Source organism: Chiloscyllium plagiosum, unplaced genomic scaffold, assembly GCF_037043375.1.
Source record: "Chiloscyllium plagiosum isolate Xiang-an unplaced genomic scaffold, Cpla_swu_hap1 HiC_scaffold_40, whole genome shotgun sequence".
In the NCBI taxonomy this organism is placed as follows: Eukaryota; Metazoa; Chordata; class Chondrichthyes; order Orectolobiformes; family Hemiscylliidae; genus Chiloscyllium; species Chiloscyllium plagiosum.
In genome coordinates this window covers 21,434,452-21,445,919 of record NW_028270178.1, presented here as the reverse complement: position 1 = coordinate 21,445,919, position 11,468 = coordinate 21,434,452, and positions in this window count along the sequence as shown.

Below are 11,468 nucleotides of genomic sequence, written 5' to 3'. Positions count from 1 at the left end.
CGCTACACTGTCAGAGTGTAAATACTGAGTTTTCTTTTATTCAGAGCATTTTAATTTATTTTGATTTTTCATTCTCTGTTGAAGCACTGGCGAAACCAATTTCATCTGCCACTAAGTGCCCTCCCAGGGATTGGCTTCAGAATTGAACCACACAGTGATGAGTCTGCAGCCTTATGTCGTCCAGTCTTCATTTTGACATTGCTGAACCAGGAAGGGATGACACGTCGATCAACGCCAGTTTCGTGGTCTCCAGTATTACATCTCCATCCTTTCGTCTATGAGTGACTTTCACATATTGATATGTATCTGTGTTTAGAAGATTGTGCTACATTCTGATTGAAATGTCACCATGTGGAAACTACATTAGAAGTTACATAGAGTTGTTTCCAAGCCAAAGGAAAAGTCCAAGTTCAGATTCCTTTAATGAGAGAGTTATTTCATGTGTTTGAATTTATGCATGCATTCTGCACTTTCATTCTCTGCTGTTCAATAATTAATCAGTAAAAGTGCTTATTTTATTGTCTGCAATTAAGTTTGATAATAATGTCATCAGATAACAGCAGATGGATTGAGCTAGATAACAATGTAGACGTGTTGAAGGTGATTTGACTCAGCAGTGACTTGTTCAAATCCACATTATAATCTACAGACTCAAACGCCAATATGCAAAATAATGAATTCATATCAATCATTAGAAATCAACGGGTTCTACATTCCAGATTGCAATTTATTCTCCTTGACCTCAAATTTACGAAGCAGACTGAGAGAGATCTGATAAAATATGCCTTTAAGACACATATTGGTTCACGAGAAGAGAAGAGTTGAAAATCTGGCGGGAAGCTATTGGCTACATGGAAAGCTGAAAAACTAGCTTTATTTTATTTTTAATTTTAGGGAATCTCATGTGTGTGTCGAGTCAGGCTCACACAGACCCAAGGTTTTAGTTTTGCTTTCAGGTGTTGAAGTTATGTTTTGTTTTGGAATTCAGAGCTGAATGATACAGATCTCTCTCGAATGATACAACAAAGCTTGAGTTCTCTCTCTCCCTGCTGCTAGACTATATCTTTCAGTATTACGTTTTCACAGAGTAGAGTGAGAAGAACGCATGTGAGAACAACAATGCGTGGCTGAGTTTGCCTTTTCCAAGTGTGTTTATTGGATACTACGATATTAGAACAGTTGGCTTGATTTGATTGAATGTTTTCACATGTACTGAGATTCAGTGAGAGTATTGTTTTACATGCTACACAAGCATATTTTGCATAAAAATGCATCAGACTAAAACAATGCAACAGAGCACAGAACACAACATTACAACCGTGAAGAATGTGCGGAGAGAGGAATCATCATTAAGAATTGAGATGTGCGTTCAAAGACTGGCAACGGGCTGAGTCAGAGTCGGCGAAGAATGCATATGTGAACACGTATTTAAACCTTTATACCTCTGACCGATGAACGCGGGTGGGAGACATTATAACCAGGGTGGAAGGTCTTTAGATGATGTTGGGTGGCTTCCCGAGGCTGTTGAAATTGGAGACAGAGTCAGTTGAAAAGAAGGTTCCTTTGAGTGATGGACTGGTCTGTGTTCATAACTGTCTGTACTTTCTTGCAGTCTTGGAAACAGCATTTGCCATACCATACTGTGATGAATTCAATTAAGATTCTTTCTGGTTTGCATCTATAAAAAATTAGTCAGACACTTTGTGAACATGCAGAATTTCTTTAGCCTCCTGAGGAACTGGTGGAGTTGTTGAGCTTTCTTGAACTTTGTGTCGACATGGAAAAACCAGGACAGAGAGCTGGTGACCATTATTTCTCGGAGCTTCATGCTCTCGACCATCCTCACCTCAGTATGATTGATGCAGACAGAGAATTGCCCTCCGTTTCATAAAGTCAATAACCAGTTTTTTTCATTTTACTGACATTGATGGAGAGAATATTGTCATTAGACCCTACCCCTAAACACTCAGTCTCTTTTCTGCACTCTATCTTATCGTTGTGTGGCATTCAAAAGTACAACGGTGGTGTCTTCAGAAAGCTTGTAAATGGAGTAGCAGTGTGATTTGGCCACACAGTCGTCAGTGTATCACACGTGTATTAGGGGAATTGAAGTTGCAATGTTTCGGGCACCTGTATTTAGGATGATTTTGGAAGAGAGGTTGTCGCCTATGCATAATGATTTCGGTTAAATGGTCTATAAGTCGAGAAGCCAGTTACAGTGGGGGCAGCTGCGTCAAAGGCCTCAATGTTTGGAGTAACATTTGCTTGGAAATATGGCGTTGAAGGTGGAGATTCAATCAATATATAATAGTGAAACATCGGTTTTGTTTTTATCCAAAAGTTCCATCTGTAACTATAGCACCAAAGGGATGTTATCTGACTGTCGCGGTAGTACAAAGAATACAGGCAATCATGGATGAAGGAGACAATGTGAGTCATGACTATCCCGTGGTAAAGCCACCAGGTGGTCGTCATTGAGGCTGAATGATTGGTCATTGGCACCAGGATTGATAATGGTTATCTTGTAGCAGGTGGGAACTTCAGTTCGAGGTTAGGAGAAGGTAAAACTGTCAGTAAATACTCCTTCCGACTGGTCAGTATATGATCTGAGTACAGGCCGGGGATTCCATCCAAACCAATCACTTTATGCAAATTGACTCACAATAAGACCAATTTGACGTCTTGTGGCAGTGAGACTGGGACAGTTAGTTTCGAGGCGGTTGCAACAGATGTCATTATTTCAATGCCGTTTCTACAAAGTCAGTGTAACTTGCATTGAGATCATTGAGAAGGAATGCAGTTTTGTTCGTGATTGTGTTTGACTTCACTTTGTTGTCATTATGTCGTGCAAAACTGGCCACAAGCGACAGATTCTTTTTACGTAGTTAGTCTGCATCTGAAGTATTATCTCATGGCGTCTCTGATAGCCTTGTGAACGTTGTATCTGTATTTCCTCCATAGGTTAGAGTTGCCCGAACTGACCATCTCAGACATGAAATTTCGTTAGAGAGTGAATTTTAAAGCTCGTACATTTTTTTCAGTTGGGAAACATTCAGATCAACCGTTTCAGCAGGCCATTTTTGGCCTATCTAGTATTGAAATCTGTGAAAATCGTGGCATACTAGGGTTATTAGCCCCTGCATTCTTGATTATGTACCAGTCCACCGAATCAAAGCAGTCCTGTACAAGCTGTTTTGTTTTATCAGAGCAAGACTGTATTACTTTCTATAATGTGTTCTCCCGCTTCAATGTCTGCTTGCAAGCTTAAAGGAGAAGCACAAAACTGTGATCTGATTTTCCAAAATACCGACGGGCAATAGAGCAGTAGACAATTTGATAGTAGTATTGTAATATTCAAGGATGTTCGATATCCGTTAGGACAGGAGAAGTGTTGATGGCCTTTTGGTTGTTATAAATAGTATTTAGATAATGTATTATTTAATTAAGTGTTTCGATCACTTTAAATTTATAACTTCTTTTGTTTTCATTTTTACTGCAATGTCAGAATAAAGTGTGTTTTGCTGAAAGGCTCGTTGTCTCGAATCGCACCTGGAATGCAGCCTTTGTTGCATTACTTGCCTGTAACAAATTATTAACGTCTAGGCTACTCTATTGAAATAGTCTCATGGACTTTGGTCGGCTCAATAAGAGAGATAGCGGACAGATGGTGAAAGAGATAGTCTGAAAAAAGAGCGAAAAAGGACTGGGAAATAAATAGAGATGGAGGGTAACGATATAGTGATCTATGAAATGCGTGGCAGATTCCAGTTCGTAAATATTGGAAGACACTAGACAAATAAAAACACTGAAGACAGTCACAAACGTTAACCGAGGCAGAGGCAGAAACGAGATCATATGGAGGGAGGAACGCAACTCTTAACAAAGAGTGCACAAAAATGAAATGGTGAGAAAAAGAGAGAAATAGACAGAGATGAAAGGAACCAAGAGGCAGAGACAGAGGGAAAATGGAAGTAGACAGCTTCAGAAAAAACAAGTGGTTTGATAAATCATTGCAAAATGACAGACGAAGTTAAGGAAATGACAGAAACATGCAGATAAAGAGAGACTGTGAGAGTGTATGGTGCAGAGACTGAGACACAGTGAGTCAGATAGGCAAAACTACAAAATGTCAATTCTCGGAGTTGAGGATGATTGTAACACACCCTGCTAGAAAAGTACATAGCTACGAAGTTGCAGAAAATCAGAGATCAAAATGCAGCAGACAAATAGACGAAAGAGATGGACAGAGATTGAGAGAAAACGAAGGCAAACGGGAAAGTGAGAGATAACCAGGGTAAACACATTTGAAAAGTGTCAAAATCCTAAAGATACAAGATCAGAAAGAGGCAGATCAAAACTAAGAGTAGAACAGTCTTTCCGGATAAAAGGCACAGATTGAGGAACTGGGATAGGAAACAATTAGTCGGCATCAGAGAGATTCATTCAGAAAGAATCAAGACAGAAAGTGGTAAGGTAAGTGGAAGACAGACTGAGAGGGAGCAAGACTCAGGAACACTGAGACAGATTAGCATAGAAAAAGGAAAAGAGAGACTGAGACAGAGTAAAAGAAATAGAAATTCATCATTGTAAAAGGGGACATCAGCAACAATATAAACTGCGGTATGATATTCAGACACCCCCACATTTCTCACTCACCATTTCAGAAACGCTGAAGTAGTTCCTGGATTTTCGACAAAAATTAACATCTTCGCTGCATTCCACCTGTTATGATGTATCACATTCTGTTAATCTAATCTGAAGACAGTCCTAATTTCACCAAACTCGTCACATAAACAGAACTCAGACATTCCTGTGGTATACTTTTCCATGACCTGGTCAATGCGAAAAATACAAAGATTTATCATGGGCTATAAAGCAACTTATAAGAGTGTTTGAAGATGTGGGTGTACTGTATATTTAGAGAGTTTAAGGCGAGCAGAATTGCCTGACACACCACCAAGTGTTCTGAACAAGATACAATGCAACATTTGGTCGAACTACTCGATTAGCTGGTTGCCTGGAGGTGACAAAACAAATTCGAATTAGGCCATCAATTTAAGTTGTACCCCGAAAAAATACTAAACTTCAATCAAGTTTAAATTTAGTACATTGACAATCTTAAAAGTTAATGACACAATCCGATGCCGGTGTAAAAGACTAAGGAAAATTGAACAGGTGGAAAGTGAACTGCCAAAACACTAACATCTGTAGACTGCCCAGAGAATACCTCTCTTAAAAGTAGCTTTATCGATCAGTAATCTTTGAGGCAGAAATCCTCAAAAGGAAGAAAAGAAGGCAGAGGAAGACATAACAAGAAGATTCGACATCTGGCTAGTTTTGAAATGTTGAATTTTGGGAAACCTTAATCGGGGTTTTTATTGGACTAGTACGATAGAAGGGCAAATTAAACTTATCTTTAAGGAAGGAGTTGTAAATAGTTGTTAGTTAATGTTAGTTGATTATTCTCTGTTATACGTTAAGAAATAAAATTGCTAATTTTTACTTTAAAATAGTTCTTGTCCTGTTGAGTTTTCACAGATTACTGCACGGGACTTTTGTGTTGCTGCTTTAAATTAAGCATGAGAGTTTGGTGTGTGTTGCAACAATGGATTATGAAAGGAAGCTTATCAGGGACAACCTAAGCAACAAGAAGAAATTATATAGTCATATTCAAAGAGATGCACACACAGGAAAAGACCCTTGGGTTAATTTCGTTCATGCTGACCAGCTATCCTAAATAAATCTAGTCCAATATACCAGAATTTGACCTAGATCCCACTAAATACTTCCTATCATGTACCCGTCCAAATGATATTTACATATTGCAATTTTGCCAGACTCCTAATTCCATGCACGCACAACCCTCTGTGCATAAACGCTACCCCTTGGGTCCCATTACATCTTTCTCTTCTTACCTAAACCTATGCCCACTAGCTTTGGACTCCCCTACACTGAGGAAAAGATCCGTCAGAATTGTGTAAACCTCTATAACGTTACCCCTTAGCATCTGATTAGCTGAGGAAAATCGCCTCAGACGATTCAGCGTCTCCTATAGCTCAAATGCATCAACACCGGAAACATATTTGTGTATTTTCTGAACCGTTTCAAGTTACCCAACATCATTCCCACAGCAGGAAGCTCAGGAAGTTCCAAAAGCCGGCTTAATAATGGCCTGTACATCCGCAACATGACCTCCCAATACCCATACTCAGTGCCTCATAAAAGAAAAATAGACAGTCAGGAGCAATGTCGCACCACTAGATTCTGAAAGTGAGACATTGCCAACGTGGAAATGGCAGATGTGTTTAATAATTATTTTAGCTCTGTATTTACAGGAGAGAAAAATAAAAACAAATATGACTTTTTTCTCACTGATGTCCTTTTGGCGAAGACATGGGCATCCTCATCTGCTCTCTCCGGCATGTGGCTACAGACACACAGCAATGTGATTGAATCTTAACTGCCTTCTGAAGCAATAAATGATGATCCAGCCAGTGACGCCCCCCTCCCACATAAGAATGCAAATGTTATGCTGCAGCCATACAAACCTCTCATTCGACCCGACTTGGTGGTATGTAAGATAATCCGAACACTGAATGACAGAAGTGTAGATTTACAAGAATGATACCTGGAATTCATGGGTTACATTATGTGGAGATTTTGGAAGTTGGAGTAGCGAAAGTTAAACTATTCCCATTGTTCAGGGATTTTTGAAGAAGGGCACATAGTTTGAGAATTAGGACCATGCCGTTCAGGAGAGATGTTAGGAAGCACTTCCACAGTCAACATTTGTTAGATGTTTGGAAATCTCTTACACAAGTGGCACTAGATGCTGAACCAGTAGTAGATTTCTGAACAAATATTAATCTATCTCCGATTCAAAAAGTTAATCAGAGGTAACGCATATAGTTAGGTATATAGATTAAGACCACAGATCAGCCATTGAATGCCAAAATATACTCAAAGGTCCAAACTCCATATTGCTATGTTCCATTGACTCATCACATCATCCCAGCCCTTTCAAAAGCATTTACATCCGCCTTCAAGTGAGATTCTCAAAATGAGGCTACAGCCTAATTTTAGAACTTTCGAATCCTTTCAATATTCGAAAATTCAAATCAGGCCTGATGATCCAACTGTGGTTGAAATCGTCAATTACAAAGGTGCACAGGTATAGCCCAGTAAGTAAACTGTTTAAATATTTGGAATATATGGAATGCTGTAAGCAATCTTTACTTAAAATATTTCTCAAATGTGAGTTTGAAACTTTCATTGACAAATTTTATGTGAACATATTTAATTGAACAGACTAAACGTTGTTTAGTTTGAATTACTGAACGAGTATTTTGTTGAGAAAGGCATACGTGACAAGGTTGCAACAGGAGGAGGTCAGTTAGTCTCTTTTCCAACCTGTCTCCCAGGAATATGTGGAGGTCCACTCAGCCTTTTCTCCAGCATGTTACACAGGAAGTGGAGGAGAGCGTTAACCACTTCTTGAGACTGTAACCTAGGATCAGGAGGAGACCATTCATTTTGAGATGTGAAAGAGGAATAAGTGGAGGCCATTCATCCCCTCACATGTGCTGCACAAGAAGAGCAGCAGGTCCATACGTCAGTCCACACTTTTCCACACGAAAAGCCATAGGCAAGAAGTAACGGAAAGTTGTCAGATGTGGGGGAGTGTGTGAGGGGCAATGGCAACTGCATTAGGAATGGGGGATTTGGGTAAGGTGAGGAGAGACAATTTCACGAATAAATTTAAAGTGAAGCCAAATAATGTGGCATCATTCCAGAACTTTCGGAACTTTTAATTCCTATGGCGGTTCCACCCACAGAGACTCATTCGTCAGACAATCTTTTTCCTTATTCTGGGAGAAATTGTGAGCAAATAAATTCCCTTCGCTGTGCAACTCACTGTCTGCATTTTCATTGCAACAGAATTGTTTCCTCTTGTCAGACAGTGGTAGTGTCCAGATTCAGGTTGGACAAGCACAAAAGCTGAACTGTACAAACATATTCATGAAAACCATGTCAGAAACATCGAAACCCACTGGAGGTAGAAGGCAATAGGAATTAATGATTCATGCCAAAGACACCCTCAACTAGCAATTCCACACTATAATTTAACAATCCGACAGTCATTTCCCTCAGCACTGCTTCAGTACTAACCCTTTGATATTGCAGTACTCCCTCAGAATTGACTCTCTCACAGTTCAGCACTCCCTCAGTGCTGATTCTGTAACATGCAGTATGCCCTTAGTACTGACCACAAACATTACAGATCTTCCACAGCCCTCAACCTGTGTGAGTATGTGAATGCGTGTGCGTTTGTCAGAGTGTCTGAGAGAGAGGGAGAGAAGGAGAGAGAGCCTTTATGTATTTCCTTTTGCCTGTGAGAAAGGCTGTGTGTGTTCGCGAATAAGAAAGAAATCCTGCATGTGTTTCTTTCAGTGTGTGAGAAAATGTGTGTGTGTGTGACTGTGTCTTGGTGTAAGTGTGTGCTTACATGTGTCTATGTGTGTGTGTATCTGTATGTGTAATCCTGCATGAGTTTTTTAGAGCGTGAAAGACATAGGTCATCATAAATGTGTATGTGAGAGAGAGACTTTGTCGAGAGTACAATGCTGGAAAAGCCCAGCAAGCCAGGCAGCATCAGAGGAGCAGGAGAATGGACGTTATGGGCATCAGACCTTCATCAGAAATGACGGGTCATTTGATGAAGGGCTTATGCCCGAAACGTTGATTCTCCTGCTCCTCGGATGCTGCCTGACCTGCTATGCTTATCCAGCACTACACTCTCGACTCTGATCTCCAGCATCTGAAGTCCTCACTTTCACCAAGAGAGAAAATTTGTATGGTTTAATTTGTTGCTTGAGTGTGGTTTTTACAGTGCTTGAGAAAGAGTGTGTCTTTGTGTGTGTGTGTGTGTGTGTGTGTGTGTGTGTGTGTGTGTGTGTGTGTGTGTGTGTGTGTGTGTGTGTGTGTGTGTGTGTGTGTGTGTGTGTGTGTGTGTGTGTGTGTGTGTGTGTGTGTGTGTGTGTGTGTGTGTGTGTGTGTGTGTGTGTGTTTTTTTTTATCAGAGTGGATTCTTCGGTGTACATGCATAAGGGAAAGCATGCTTTACTCTATGTGCATGCATCTAGTACTTTCTGTGTACTCACTCTCTAGGTGAGTTTCGAATATTTGGTAATGAGTGCCCTCTTTTTGCCTGTTTCTTGGGATGCATTGTGCACTAGATTCGTGTGGCCCAACTTCTGTTCATGTAGAAATAATTTTGTAATGGACCATCAGTGAATCCAATTGGTCTGATTTACATTCAAACAGCTGTCTATTTTCTCTGCTCGTAGACATCCAGTTTGACAAGTTCACTGAGAGAGGCAAGTACGAGATGTCTGACAACATATAAACCAGTCAATAATTCTTTCTGATTAGAATGAGTAGTATCAGACTCAGGTGTTCTCATCTGCATTTATTCTTAACGTTCAGAACAAATAATGTGACTGGATATCTCAAAGCATGCATAACCTGCTGTCTGAACTTGGGCTGAGTTGCTACATAAATGCAAGTGTTTGAACAGCAACTGACACTCCGCAATATAAATCCGAGTTTTCTGAAAGTATACAAGAATCCATGATAATCTATTGTATTTGACCTTGCTAGACTGTAATAACCGAAATTGATAACAATTACTGACCACAGAAGTATGAAGCTGCCAGAAATGGTAAAGAGTAAAATGACAGACTTCCTTCTGCTCTCCATCTCTGGGTCTCTGTGATTTTTTCCCTTGCTCTGCCCCTTGAGTCCCTGACGGATTCGTCTGCTCACCAATATCTGTCTGGCTGTCACAGCATTGAGGACCAAAATTAAAATGAAAGGAAGAAATGGAGTTAAAACTTTATCAAACCATTCAAATCCGACCCATCTTGGATCTGTAAAGAACACTGACTTCAACTTACAAAACCATGATACATTGTCAATTATGTGAACAGGTTCAAACTGAAAATAGGCAGGGATGTTTTCTAAACAGAGCAGAATACTAATAGTTGTTGGAACCACAGCTGCAGTTTTATCAGTGCAATATTTGTTTTTCAGTTTATGGCAACAAATGGCTACAAAACGATCGAAGGAGAAAGCAACAGTGAACCACACAACACAGTCTGTGGCGGTACGAGCCAATGCACCAATGACACTACACACTGGGGTAATGTGCAGGAACGACACTAGTACATAATAATAATTAATCTTCTGTAATATGACATCTGTGACAATGAGCAGCATATCAGCCGTTGCCATGGCCACCAGGTAACGAGTAGTGCAGATGGAGAGGCCACATTTATTCAGAGACAGGATCACAATCGCCAGTACATTCACTGTAAGACAGAGAAGAGAATAGAGAGTGGATATTAATTGATCAAACTTTCTGGTTTTCACCACAGAGAGTAACAACAGGAAGAGTCATTGGATCCTCTCTGCAATGATAACTCCTGTAAAAGTACCAGCATTTTTGATTCAATGATTTTTTAAAGAAGTAAACAATCAATGTTTTGCTCATATCTTCTTTGACAACAGCTATTTCTTCAGATTGGAGGAGAAATTTCATTTCATCGAGTAGCTGATCTGTATTAGTATGGGCAAAGGTTTATTCAGATGCACTCATGTGTAATTTCTTAAACAATTTATACTCAAACCTGACCATGTACAATGTGACTATTATCCCATTTATCAACTAATGAATAACTGAAAGGCTACCTTAATCTCTGCCAAAAGAGTCTGAGCAGCCCCTTTGATCCTTAGCGTAGTGATCGAATACATTGCATCATTTGAGGTGAAAGAAGTTCATTTTAGACGAAATGAAACCTATGTATCTTTCAGCTACCTTATCCACTTCATCTTTTCACATAGCACTGTACATATTTGATTCTAAAGTTGTAGCTAAAGCGAGTGTTCAATCTATGGCATTTGCTATTTGATTTTCCTTTGCAGACGTATTCCTGCATGTCCCAAAAACTCCCATGGGCTTGGTTCACAACTTGAAGCATTCAGAAAGAAGTTATCTATCTTTATTACAAAGGATATGATCAGGCATTAGACGTTTTAAACATTCCACCGTATGTTTATTTCATTGTGATATAACAGGAATATGTAGGAGGTTTCCAGATGTCCTCACATTACCCCACTGCCTTTCCTCCCTTTCACTCTCCTATCTTTTAATTGCATTGAGTTTATGAGATTGAACTCGAAAATGTTTAGTTTTAAGAATCAGTCCAAATCATTGGCTATTACTCCTGTCTCGGAGAAAGTAAAGATTGCAAATACTTTTGACATCAGAATCAAAACGTGTGGTGCTGGAGTGGCACAGCTGGTTAGCTAGCATCTGAGGAGCAGGAGTGTCGACATTTGCAGCATAAGCTCTTCACATATTCCTAATGAAGAGCTTATGCTCGAAACATCGACTGTCCTGCTCCTCG